At 42.9% G+C, this 12,617-nt stretch overlaps 1 long non-coding RNA gene across 3 annotated transcripts in view; it reads left to right on the plus strand.

The window, feature by feature from the left end:
• Window positions 1-3,209: 3,209 nt before the first annotated feature.
• LOC126926767 (uncharacterized) overlaps window positions 3,210-12,617 on the plus strand; it is a 249,715-nt gene continuing 240,307 nt past the window's right edge. For all 3 annotated transcript variants that reach the window (XR_007714849.1, XR_007714848.1, XR_007714847.1), the window contains exon 1: window positions 3,210-3,341. This is a non-coding gene — a long non-coding RNA (uncharacterized LOC126926767). The remainder of the gene's footprint in view (window positions 3,342-12,617) is intronic.

A 12,617-nucleotide genomic window follows, 5' to 3' on the forward strand; every position in this document is an offset into this window, starting at 1 on the left:
ATTGAAACATTCGCACCAGCCCGAGGAGGCGGAAGTATTTATCCTATTGCCTACTGACAAATGTTTACAGTTTATGAATACTTTCACATAAATAGTACTATTTCCTCATAGTACAGTGAAATGTGATGTCCGAAATGCCTGACAAAAATAGGTACTAACACGAAATATGTGCAAGGCAATATAAGGTATATGTATAGCTTGGAAATTGTGATCGCTGCTCGCTCGCTCCGCTCGCTCGTAATAATCTAGTCCAACCTCACAACCGATCCGACACGTTCCCAAATTTGAAATAATTTTCCTCCATATCGAATGACTAAGGCAGGAGGGATTCGTTCTAGGTTAGGCTATAGCTTTCTAGCGAGCACGGCGAGCGAAGGACGAGTAAAGGTGTGTCACAAACCAACGGTTTGGCACATACGGACATTGAAACATTCGCACCAGCCCGATGAGGCGGAAGTATTTATCCTATTGCCTACTGACAAATGTTTACAGTTTACCTATAGCTTCACATAAATAGTAGTATTTCCTCATATTACAGTGCAATGTGGTGTCCGAAATGGCTGACAAAATTAGGTACTAACACGAAATATGTGCAAGGCAATATAAGGTATATGTATAGCTTGGAAATTGTGACCGTTGCTCGCTCGCTCCTCTCGCTCGTAAAAATCTAGTCCAAGCTCACAACCGATCCGACACGTTCGTAAATTCGAAATATGTCGCCACCATATCGAATAATGAACGCAAGATGGATTCGCTTTAGGTTAGGCTATAGTTTTCGGGCGACCGCAGCGAGCGTGAGACGCGTAAAGGTGTGTCACAAACCAACGGTTCGGCACATACGGACATTGAAATATTCGCACCAGCCCGAGGAGCCGGAAGTCTTTATCCTATTGCCTACTGACAAATGTTTACAGTTTACCAATCGTTTCACATAAATAGTACTATTTCCTCATAGTACAGTGCAATGTGATGTCCGAAATGGCTGACAAAATTAGGTACTAACACGAAATATGTGCAAGGCAATATAAGGTATATGTATATCTTGGAAATTGTGATCGCTGCTCGCTCGCTCCGCTCGCACGTAAAAATCTAGTCCAACCTCACAACCGATCCGACACGTTCCCAAATATGTAATAAGTTTCCTCCATATCGAATGACTAACGCAAGAGGGATTCGTTCTAGGTTAGGCTGTAGTGTTCGAGCGAGCATGGCGAGCGAGGGACGCGGAATGTTGTGTCACAATCCAACGGTATGGCACATGGGGACATTCAAATATTCGCACCAGCCCGAGGAGCCGGACGTCTCTATCCTATTGCCCACTGACAAATGTATACAGTTTACCAGTAGTTTCACATAAATAGTACTATTTCCACATAGTACAGTGCAATGTGGTGTCCGAAATGGCTGACAAAATTGGGTACTAACACGAAATATGTGCAAGGCAATATAAGGTATATGTATAGCTTGGAAATTGTGATCGCTGCTCGCTCGCTCCGCTCGCACGTAAAAATCGAGACCAACCTCACAACCGATCCGACATGTTCCCAAATGTGAAATAATTTTCCTCCATATCGAATGACTAAGGCAGGAGGGATTCGTTCTAGGTTAGGCTATAGCTTTCTAGCGAGCACGGCGAGCGAAGGACGAGTAAAGGTGTGTCACAAACCAACGGTTTGGCACATACGGACATTGAAACGTTCGCACCAGCCCGAGGAGCGGGAAGTCTTTATCCTATTGCCTACTGACAAATGTTTACAGTTTATGAATAGTTTCACATAAATAGTACTATTTCCACATAGTACAGGGCAATGTGATGTCAGAAATGGCTGACAAAATTAGGTAATAACACGAAATACATGGAAGGCAATATAAGGTATATGTATAGCTTGGAAATTGTGATCGCTGCTCGCTCGCTCCGCTCGCACGTAAAAATCTAGTCCAACCTCACAACCGATCCGACACGTTCGCAAATTCGAAATATGTCGCCGCCATATCGCATAATGAACGCAACATGGATTGGTTTTAGGTTAGACGATAGTTTTCGAGCGAGCGCAGCGAGCGAGAGACGCCTAAAGGTGTGTCACAAATCAACGGTTTGGCACATACGGACATTGAAACATTCGCACCAGCCCGAGGAGGCGGAAGTATTTATCCTATTGCCTACTGACAAATGTTTACAGTTTACCTATAGCTTCACATAAATAGTAGTATTTCCTCATATTACAGTGCAATGTGGTGTCCGAAATGGCTGACAAAATTAGGTACTAACACGAAATATGTGCAAGGCAATATAAGGTATATGTATAGCTTGGAAATTGTGACCGTTGCTCGCTCGCTCCTCTCGCTCGTAAAAATCTAGTCCAAGCTCACAACCGATCCGACACGTTCGCAAATTCGAAATATGTCGCCACCATATCGAATAATGAACGCAAGATGGATTGGTTATAGGTTAGGCTATAGCTTTCGAGCGACCGCAGCGAGCGTGAGACGCGTAATGGTGTGTCACAAACCAACGGTTCGGCACATACGGACATTGAAATATTCGCACCAGCCCGAGGAGCCGGAAGTCTTTATCCTATTGCCTACTGACAAATGTTTACAGTTTACCAATCGTTTCACATAAATAGTACTATTTCCTCATAGTACAGTGCAATGTGATGTCCGAAATGGCTGACAAAATTAGTCACTAACACGAAATACATGCAAGTCAATATAAGGTATATGTACAGCTTGGAAATTGTGACCGTTGCTCGCTCGCTCCGCTCGCTCGTAAAAATCTAGTACAACCTCACAACAGATCCGACACGTTCCGAAATTCGAAATATGTCGCCGCCATATCGAATAATGAACTCAAGATGGATTGGTTTTAGGTTAGGCTATATTTTTCGAGCTAGCGCAGCGAGCGAGAGACGCGTAAATGTGTGCCACAAACCAACGGTTTGGCACATACGAACATTGAAATATTCGCACCAGCCCGAGGAGCCGGAAGTCTTTATCGAATTGCCTACTGACAAATGTATACAGTTTATGAATAGTTTCACAGAAATAGTACTATTTCCGCATACTACAGTGCAATGTGATGTCAGAAATGGATGACAAAATTTGGTAATAACACGAAATATATGCAAGGCAATATAAGGTATATCTATAACTTGGAAATTGTGATCGTTGCTCGCTCGCTCCGCTCGCTCGTAAAAATTTAGTCCAACCTCACATCCGATCCGACACGTTCTCAAATTTGAAATAAGTCGCCACCATATCGAATAATGAACTCAAGATGGATTGGTTTTAGGTTAGGCTATAGTTTTCGAGCGAGCGCAGCGAGCGAGATACGCGTAAATGTGTGCCACAAACCAACGGTTTGGCACATACGAACATTGAAATATTCGCACCAGCCCGAGGAGCCGGAAGTCTTTATCGAATTGCCTACTGACAAATGTATACAGTTTATGAATAGGTTCACATAAATAGTACTATTTCCACGTACTACAGTCAATGTGATGTCCGAAATGGCTGTCAAAATTAGGTACTAACACGAAATATGTGCAAGACAATATACGGTATATGTATAGCTTGGAAATTGTGACCGTTGCTGGCTCGATCCGCTCGCTCGTGAAAATCTAGTCCAACATGACAACCGATCCGACACGTTCCCAAATTTGAAATAAGTCGCCTCAATGTCGAATGACTAGCGCAACAGGGATTGGTTTTAATTTAGGCTATAGTTTTCGAGCGAGCACTGCGAGCGAGGGACGCGGAAAGTTGTGTCACACTCCAACGGTTTGGCACATAAGGACATTAAAATATTCGCACCAGCCCGAGGAGCCGAAAGTCTTTATCCTATTGCCTATTGACAAATGTTTACAGTTTATGAATACTTTCACATAAATAGTACTATTTCCACATACTACAGTGCAATGTGATGTCCGAAATGGCTGACAAAATTAGGTACTAACAGGAAATATGTGCAAGGTAATATAAGTTATATGTATAGCTTGGAAATTGTGACCATTGCTCGCTCGCTCCGCTCGCTCGTAAAAATCTAGTCGAACCTCACAACCGATCCGAAACGTTCGCAAATTTAAAATATGTCGCCTCAATGTCGAATGACTAACGCAACAGGGATTGGTTTTAGTTTAGGCTATAGTTTTCGAGCGAGCACTGCGAGCGTGGGACGCGGAAAGTTGTGTCACAATCCAACGGTTTGGCACATACGGACATTGAAACATTCGCACCAGCCCGAGGAGCCGGAAGTCTCTATCCTATTGACCACTGACAAATGTATACAGTTTATGAATAGTTTCACATAAATAGTACTATTTCCGCATACTATAGTCAATGTGATGTCCGAAATGGCTGACAAATTTAGGTACTAACACGAAATATGTGCAAGGCAATATAAGGTATATGTATAGCTTGGAAATTGTGACCGTTGCTGGCTCGATCCGCTCACTCGTAAAAATCTAGTCCAACCTCACAACCGATCCGACACGTTCCCAAATTAGAAATAAGTCGCCTCAAAGTCGAATAACTAACGCAACAGGGATAGGTTTTAGTTTAGGCTATAGTTTTCGAGCGAGCACTGCGAGCGTGGGACGCGGAAAGTTGTGTCACAATCCAACGGTTTGGCACATACGGACATTGAAACATTCGCACCAGCCCGAGGAGGCGGAAGTATTTATCCTATTGCCTACTGACAAATGTTTACAGTTTACCTATAGTTTCACATAAATAGTACTATTTCCTCATAGTACAGTGCAATGTGATGTCCGAAATGGCAGACAAAATTAGGTACTAACACGAAATATGTGCAAGGCAATATAAGGTATATGTATAGCTTGGAAATTGTGACCGTTGCTCGCTCGCTCCGCTCGCTCTTAAAAATCTAGTCGAACCTCACAACCGATCCGACACGTTCGCAAATTTAAAATATGTCGACACCATATCGAATAATGATCGCAAGATGGATTGGTTTTAGGTTAGGCTATAGTTTTCGAGCGAGCGCAGCGAGCGAGAGACGCCCAAAGATGTGTCACAAACCAACGGTTTGGCACATACGGACATTGAAACATTCGCACCAGCCCGAGGAGGCGGAAGTATTTATCATATTGCCTACTGACAAATGTTTACAGTTTACCTATAGTTTCACATAAATAGTACTATTTCCTCATAGTACAGTGCAATGTGATGTCCGAAATGGCAGCCAAAATTAGGTACTAACACGAAATATGTGCAAGGCAATATAAGGTATATGTATAGCTTGAAAGTTGTGACCGTTGCTCGCTCGCGCCTCTGGCTCGTAAAAATCTAGTCCAACCTCACAACCGATCCGACACGTTCGCAAATTCGAAATATGTCGCCACCATATCGAATAATGAACGCAAGATGGATTCGTATTGGGTTAGGCTATAGTTTTCGAGCGACCGCAGCGAGCGTAAGACGCGTAAAGGTGTGTCACAAACCAACGGTTTGGCACATACGGACATTGAAATATTCGCACCAGCCCGAGGTGCCGGAAGTCTTTATCCTATTGCCTACTGACAAATGTTTACAGTTTACCAATAGTTTCACATAAATAGTAATATTTCCACATAGTACAGTGCAATGTGATGTCCGAAATGGCTGACAAAATTAGGTACTAACACGAAATAAGTGCAAGGCAATATAAGGTATATGTATAGCTTGGAAATTGTGATCGCTGCTCGCTCGCTCCGGTCGCTCGTAAAAATCTAGTCCAACCTCACAACCGATCCGACACGTTCGCAAATTTGAAATATGTCGCTAGCATATCGAATAATGAACGCAAGATGGATTGGTTATAGGTTAGGCAGTAGTTTTCGAGCGAGCACGGCGATCGAGAGACGCGTAATGGTGTCACAAACCAACGGTTTGGCACATACGGACATTGAAACATTCGCACCAGCCCGAGGAGCCGGAAGTCTTTATCCTATTGCCTATTGACAAATGTTTACAGTTTATGAATAATTTCACATAAATAGTACTATTTCCACATACTACAGTCAATGTGACGTCAGAAATGGCTGACAAAATTAGGTAATAACACGAAATATGTGCAAGGCAATATAAGGTATATATATAGCTTGGTAATTGTGACCGTTGCTGGCTCGCTCCGCTCGCTCGTAAAAATCTAGTCGAACCTCACAACCGATCCGACACGTTCCCAAATTTGAAATAAGTCGCCTCAATGTCGAATGACTAACGCAACAGGGATTGGTTATAGTTTAGGCTATGGTTTTCGAGCGAGCACTGCGGGCGTGGGACGCGGAAAGTTGTGTCACAATCCAACGGTTTGGCACATAAGGACATTAAAATATTCGCACCAGCCCGAGGAGCCGGAAGTCTTTATCCTATTGCCTACTGACAAATGTTTATAGTTTACCAATAGTTTCACATAAATAGTACTATTTCCACACACTACAGAGCAATGTGATGTCCGAAATGGCCGACAAAATTAGGTAATAACACGAAATATATGCAAGGCAATATAAGGTATATGTATAGCTTATAAATTGTGACCGTTGCTCGCTCGCTCCGCTCGCTCGTAAAAATCTAGTCCAACCTCACAACCGATCCGACACGTTCGCAAATTCGAAATATGTCGCCACCATATCGAATAATGAACGCAAGATGGATTCGTTTTAGGTTAGGCTATAGTTTTCGAGCGACCGCAGCGAGCGTGAGACGCGTAAAGGTGTGTCAGAAACCAACGGTTTGGCACATACGGACATTGAAATATTCGCACCAGCCCGAGGAGCCGGAAGTCTTTGTCCTATTGCCTACTGACAAATGTTTACAGTTTACCAATAGTTTCACATAAATAGTACTATCTCCTCATAGTACAGTGCAATGTGATGTCCGAAATGGCTGACAAAATTAGGTACCAACACGAAATACATGCAAGGCAATATAAGGTATATGTACAGCTTGGAAATTGTGACCGTTGCTCGCTCGCTCCGCTCGCTCGTAAAAATCTAGTCCAACCTCACAACCGATCCAACACGTTTCCAAATTTGAAATAAGTCGCCTCTATGTCGAGTGACTAACGCAAGATGGATTGGTTTTAGGTTAGGCTATAGTTTTCGAGCGAGCGCAGCGAGCGATGGACGCGTAAAGGTGTATCACAAACCAACGGTTTGGCTCATACGGACATTGAAATATTGGCACCAGCCCGATGAGCCAGAAGTCTTTATCGAATTGCTTACTGACAAATGTTTACAGTTTACCAATAGTTTCACATAAGTAGTACTATTTGCACATAGTAAAGTGCAATATGATGTCAGAAATGGCTGACAAAATTAGGTAATAACACGAAATATATGCAAGGCAATATAAGGTATATATATAGCTTGGTAATTGTGACCGTTGCTGGCTCGCTCCGCTCGCTCGTAAAAATCTAGTCGAACCTCACAACCGATCCGACACGTTCCCAAATTTGAAATAAGTCGCCTCAATGTCGAATGACTAACGCAACGGGGATTGGTTTTAGTTTAGGCTATAGTTTTCGAGCGAGCACTGCGAGCGTGGGTCGCGGAAAGTTGTGTCACAATCCAACGGTTTGGCACATAAGGACATTAAAATATTCGCACCAGCCCGAGGAGCCGGAAGTCTTTATCCTATTGCCTATTGACAAATGTTTACAGTTCATGAATACTTTCACATAAATAGTACTATTTCCACATACTACAGTGCAATGTGATGTCCGAAATGGCAGACAAAATTAGGTATTAACACGAAATATGTGCAAGGCAATATAAGGTATATGTATAGCTTGGAAATTGTGACCGTTGCTCGCTCGCTCCTCTCGCTCGTAAAAATATAGTCCAACCTCACAACCGATCCGACACGTTCGCAAATTCGAAATATGTCGCCACCATATCGAATAATGAACGCAAGATGGATTCGTATTAGGTTAGGCTATAGTTTTCGAGCGACCGCAGCGAGCGAGTGACGCGTAAAGGTGTGTCACAAACCAACGGTTTGGCACATACGGACATTGAAATATTCGCGCCAGCCCGAGGTGCCGGAAGTCTTTATCCTATTGCCTACTGACAAATGTTTACAGTTTATGAATAGTTTCACATAAATAGTACTATTTCCGCATACTACAGTCAATGTGATGTCCGAAATGGCTGACAAAATTAGGTACTATCACGAAATATGTGCAAGGCAATATAAGGTATATGTATAGCTTGGAAATTGTGACCGTTGCTGCTCGATCCGCTCGCTCGTAAAAATCTAGTCCAACCTCACAACCGAAACGACACGTTCCCAAATTTGAAATAAGTCGCCTCAATGTCGAATGACAAACGCAACAGGGATTGGTTTTAGTTTAGGCTATAGTTTTCGAGCGAGCGCAGCGAGCGATGGACGCGTAAAGGTGTATCACAAACCAACGGTTTGGCACATACGGACATTGAAATATTCGCACCAGACGATGAGCCAGAAGTCTTTATCGAATTGCTTACTGACAAATGTTTACAGTTTACCAATAGTTTCATATAAGTAGTACTATTTGCACATAGTAAAGTGCAATATGATGTCAGAAATGGCTGACAAAATTAGGTAATAACACGAAATATATGCAAGGCAATATAAGGTATATGTATAGCTTGGAAATTGTGATCGTTGCTCGCTCGCTCCGCTCGCTCGTAAAAATTTAGTCCAACCTCACATCCGATCAGACACGTTCGCAAATTTGAAATAAGTCGCCACCATATCGAATAATGAACGCAAGATGGATTTGTTTTAGGTTAGGCTATAGTTTTCGAGCGAGCGCAGCGAGCGAGGGACGCGTAAAGGTGTATCACAAACCAACGGCTTGGCACATACGGACATTGAAATATTCGCACCAGCCCGATGAGCCAGAAGTCTTTATCGAATTGCTTACTGACAAATGTTTACAGTTTACCAATAGATTCACATAAGTAGTACTATTTGCACATAGTAAAGTGCAATATGATGTCAGAAATGGCTGACAAAATTAGGTAATAACACGAAATATATGCAAGGCAATATAAGGTACATGTATAGCTTGGAAATTGTGACCGTTGCCCGCTCGCTCCGCTCGCTCGTAAAAATCTAGTCCAACCTCACAACCGATCCGACAGGTTCGCAAATTCGAAATATGTCTCCACCATATCGAATAATGAACGCAAGATGGATTCGTTTTAGGTTAGGCTATAGTTTTCGAGCGACCGCAGCGAGCGTGAGACGCGTAAAGTTGTGTCAGAAACCAACGGTTTGGCACATACGGACATTGAAATATTCGCACCAGCCCGAGGAGCCGGAAGTCTTTATCCTGTTGCCTACTGACAAATGTTTACAGTTTACCAATAGTTTCACATAAATAGTACTATTTCCTCATAATACAGTGCAATGTGATGTCCGAAATGGCTGACAAAATTAGGTACTAACACGAAATATGTGCAAGGCAATATACGGTATATATATAGCTTGGAAATTGTGACCGTTGCTGGCTCGATCCGCGCGCTCGTAAAAATCTAGTCCAACCGCACAACCGATCCGACACGTTCGCAAATTCGAAATATGTCGCCACCATATCGAATAATGAACGCAAGATGGATTCGTTTTAGGTTAGGCTATAGTTTTCGAGCGAGCACGGCGAGCGTGAGACGCGTAAAGGTGTGTCAGAAACCAACGGATAGGCACATACGGATATTGAAATATTCGCACCAGCCCGAGGAGCCGGAAGTCTCTATCCTATTGCCCACTGACAAATGTATACAGATTACCAGTAGTTTCACATAAATAGTACTATTTCCACATACTACAGTCAATGTGATGTCCGAAATGGCTGACAAAATTAGGTGCTAACACGAAATATGTGCAAGGCCATATACGGTATATATATAGCTTGGAAATTGTGACCGTCGCTGGCTCGATCCGCTCGCTCGTAAAAATCTAGTCCAACCTCACAACCGATCCGACACGTTCCCAAATTTGAAATAAGTCGCCTCAATGTCGAAAGACTAACGCAACAGGGATTGCTTTTAGTTTAGGCTATGGTTTTCGAGCGAGCGCAGCGAGCGATAGACGCGTAAATGTGTGCCACAAACCAACGGTTTGGCACATACGAGCATTGAAATACTCGCACCAGCCCGAGGAGCCGGAAGTCTTTATCGAATTGCCTACTGACAAATGTATACAGTTTATGAATAGTTTCACATAAATAGTACTATTTCCGCATACTACAGTCAATGTGATGTCCGAAATGGCTGACAAAATTAGGTACTAACACGAAATATGTGCAAGGCAATATAAGGTATATGTATAGCTTGGAAATTGTGACCGATGCTGGCTCGATCCGCTCGCTCGTAAAAATCTAGTCCAACCTCACAACCGATCCGACACGTTCCCAAATTTGAAATAAGTCGATTCAATGTCGAATGACTAACGCAACAGGGATTGGTTTTAGTTTAGGCTATAGTTTTCGAGCGAGCACTGCGAGCGAGGGACGCGGAAAGTTGTGTCACAATCCAACGGTTTGGCACATAAGGACATTAAAATATTCGCACCAGCCCGAGGAGCCGGAAGTCTTTATCCTATTGCCCACTGACAAATGTATACAGTTTACCAGTAGTTTCACATAAATAGTACTATTTCCACATAGTACAGTGCAATGTGATGTCCGAAATGGCTGACAAAATTAGGTAATAACACGAAATATATGCAAGGCAATATAAGGTGAATGTATAGCTTGGAAATTGTGACCGTTGCTCGCTCGCTCCGCTCGCTCGTAAAAATTTAGTCCAAGCTCACACCCGATCCGACACGTTCGCAAATTCGAAATATGTCGCCACCATATCGAATAATGAACTCAAGATGCATTGGTTTTTATGTTAGGCTATAGTTTTCGAGCGAGCGCAGCGAGCGATAGACGCGTAAATGTGTGCCACAAACCAACGGTTTGGCACATACGAGCATTGAAATATTCGCACCAGCCCGAGGAGCCGGAAGTCTTTATCGAATTGCCTACTGACAAATGTATACAGTTTATGAATAGTTTCACATAAATAGTACTATTTCCGCATACTACAGTCAATGTGATGTCCGAAATGGCTGACAAAATTAGGTACTAACACGAAATATGTGCAAGGCAATATAAGGTATATGTATAGTTTGGAAATTGTGACCGTTGCTGGATTGATCCGCTCGCTCGTAAAAATCTAGTCCAAACTCACAACCGATCCGACACATTCGCAAATTTGAAATATGTCGCCACCATATCGAATAATGAACTCAAGATGGATTGGTTATAGGTTACGCTATAGCTTTCGAGCGAGCGCAGCGATCGAGAGACGCGTAATGGTGTGTCACAAACCAACGGTTTGGCACATACGGACATTGAAACATTCGCACCAGCCCGAGGAGCCGAAAGTCTTTATCCTATTGCCCACTGACAAATGTATACAGTTTACCAGTAGTTTCACATAAATAGTACTATTTCCACATAGTACAGTGCAATGTGATGTCCGAAATGGCTGACAAAATTAGGTACTAACACGAAATATGTGCAAGGCAATATAAGGTATATATATAGCTTGGAAATTGTGATCGCTGCTCGCTCGCTCCGCTCGCTCGTAAAAATCTAGTCCAAACTCACAACCGATCCGACACATTCGCAAATTTGAAATATGTCGCCACCATATCGAATAATGAACTCAAGATGGATTGGTTATAGGTTACGCTATAGCTTTCGAGCGAGCGCAGCGAGCGATAGATGCGTAAATGTGTGCCACAAACCAACGGTTTGGCACATACGAGCATTGAAATATTCGCACCAGCCCGAGGAGCCGGAAGTCTTTATCGAATTGCCTACTGACAAATGTATACAGTTTATGAATAGTTGCACATAAATAGTACTATTTCCGCATACTACAGTCAATGTGATGTCCGAAATGGCTGACAAAATTAGGTACTAACACGAAATATGTGCAAGGCAATATAAGGTATATGTATAGTTTGGAAATTGTGACCGTTGCTAGCTCGATCCGCTCGCTCGTAAAAATCTAGTCCAACCTCACAACCGATCCGACACGTTCCCAAATTTGAAATAAGTCGCCTCAATGACGAATGACTAACGCAACAGGGATTGGTTTTAGTTTAGGCTATAGTTTTCGAGCGAGCACTGCGAGCGAGGGACGCGGAAAGTTGTGTCACAATCCTACGGTTTGGCACATAAGGACTTTAAAATATTCGCACCAGCCCGAGGAGCCGGAAGTCTTTATCCTATTGCCCACTGACAAATGTATACAGTTTACCAGTAGTTTCACATAAATAGTACTATTTCCACATAGTACAGTGCAATGTGATGTCCGAAATGGCTGACAAAATTAGGTACTAACACGAAATATGTGCAAGGCAATATAAGGTATATATATAGCTTGGAAATTGTGATCGCTGCTCGCTCGCTCCGCTCGCTCGTAAAAATCTAGTCCAAACTCACAACCGATCCGACACATTCGCAAATTTGAAATATGTCGCCACCATATCGAATAATGAACTCAAGATGGATTGGTTATAGGTTACGCTATAGCTTTCGAGCGAGCGCAGCGATCGAGAGACGCGTAATGGTG

This window comes from Bombus affinis, unplaced genomic scaffold (assembly GCF_024516045.1).
Source record: "Bombus affinis isolate iyBomAffi1 unplaced genomic scaffold, iyBomAffi1.2 ctg00000058.1, whole genome shotgun sequence".
NCBI classification, from domain to species: Eukaryota; Metazoa; Arthropoda; class Insecta; order Hymenoptera; family Apidae; genus Bombus; species Bombus affinis.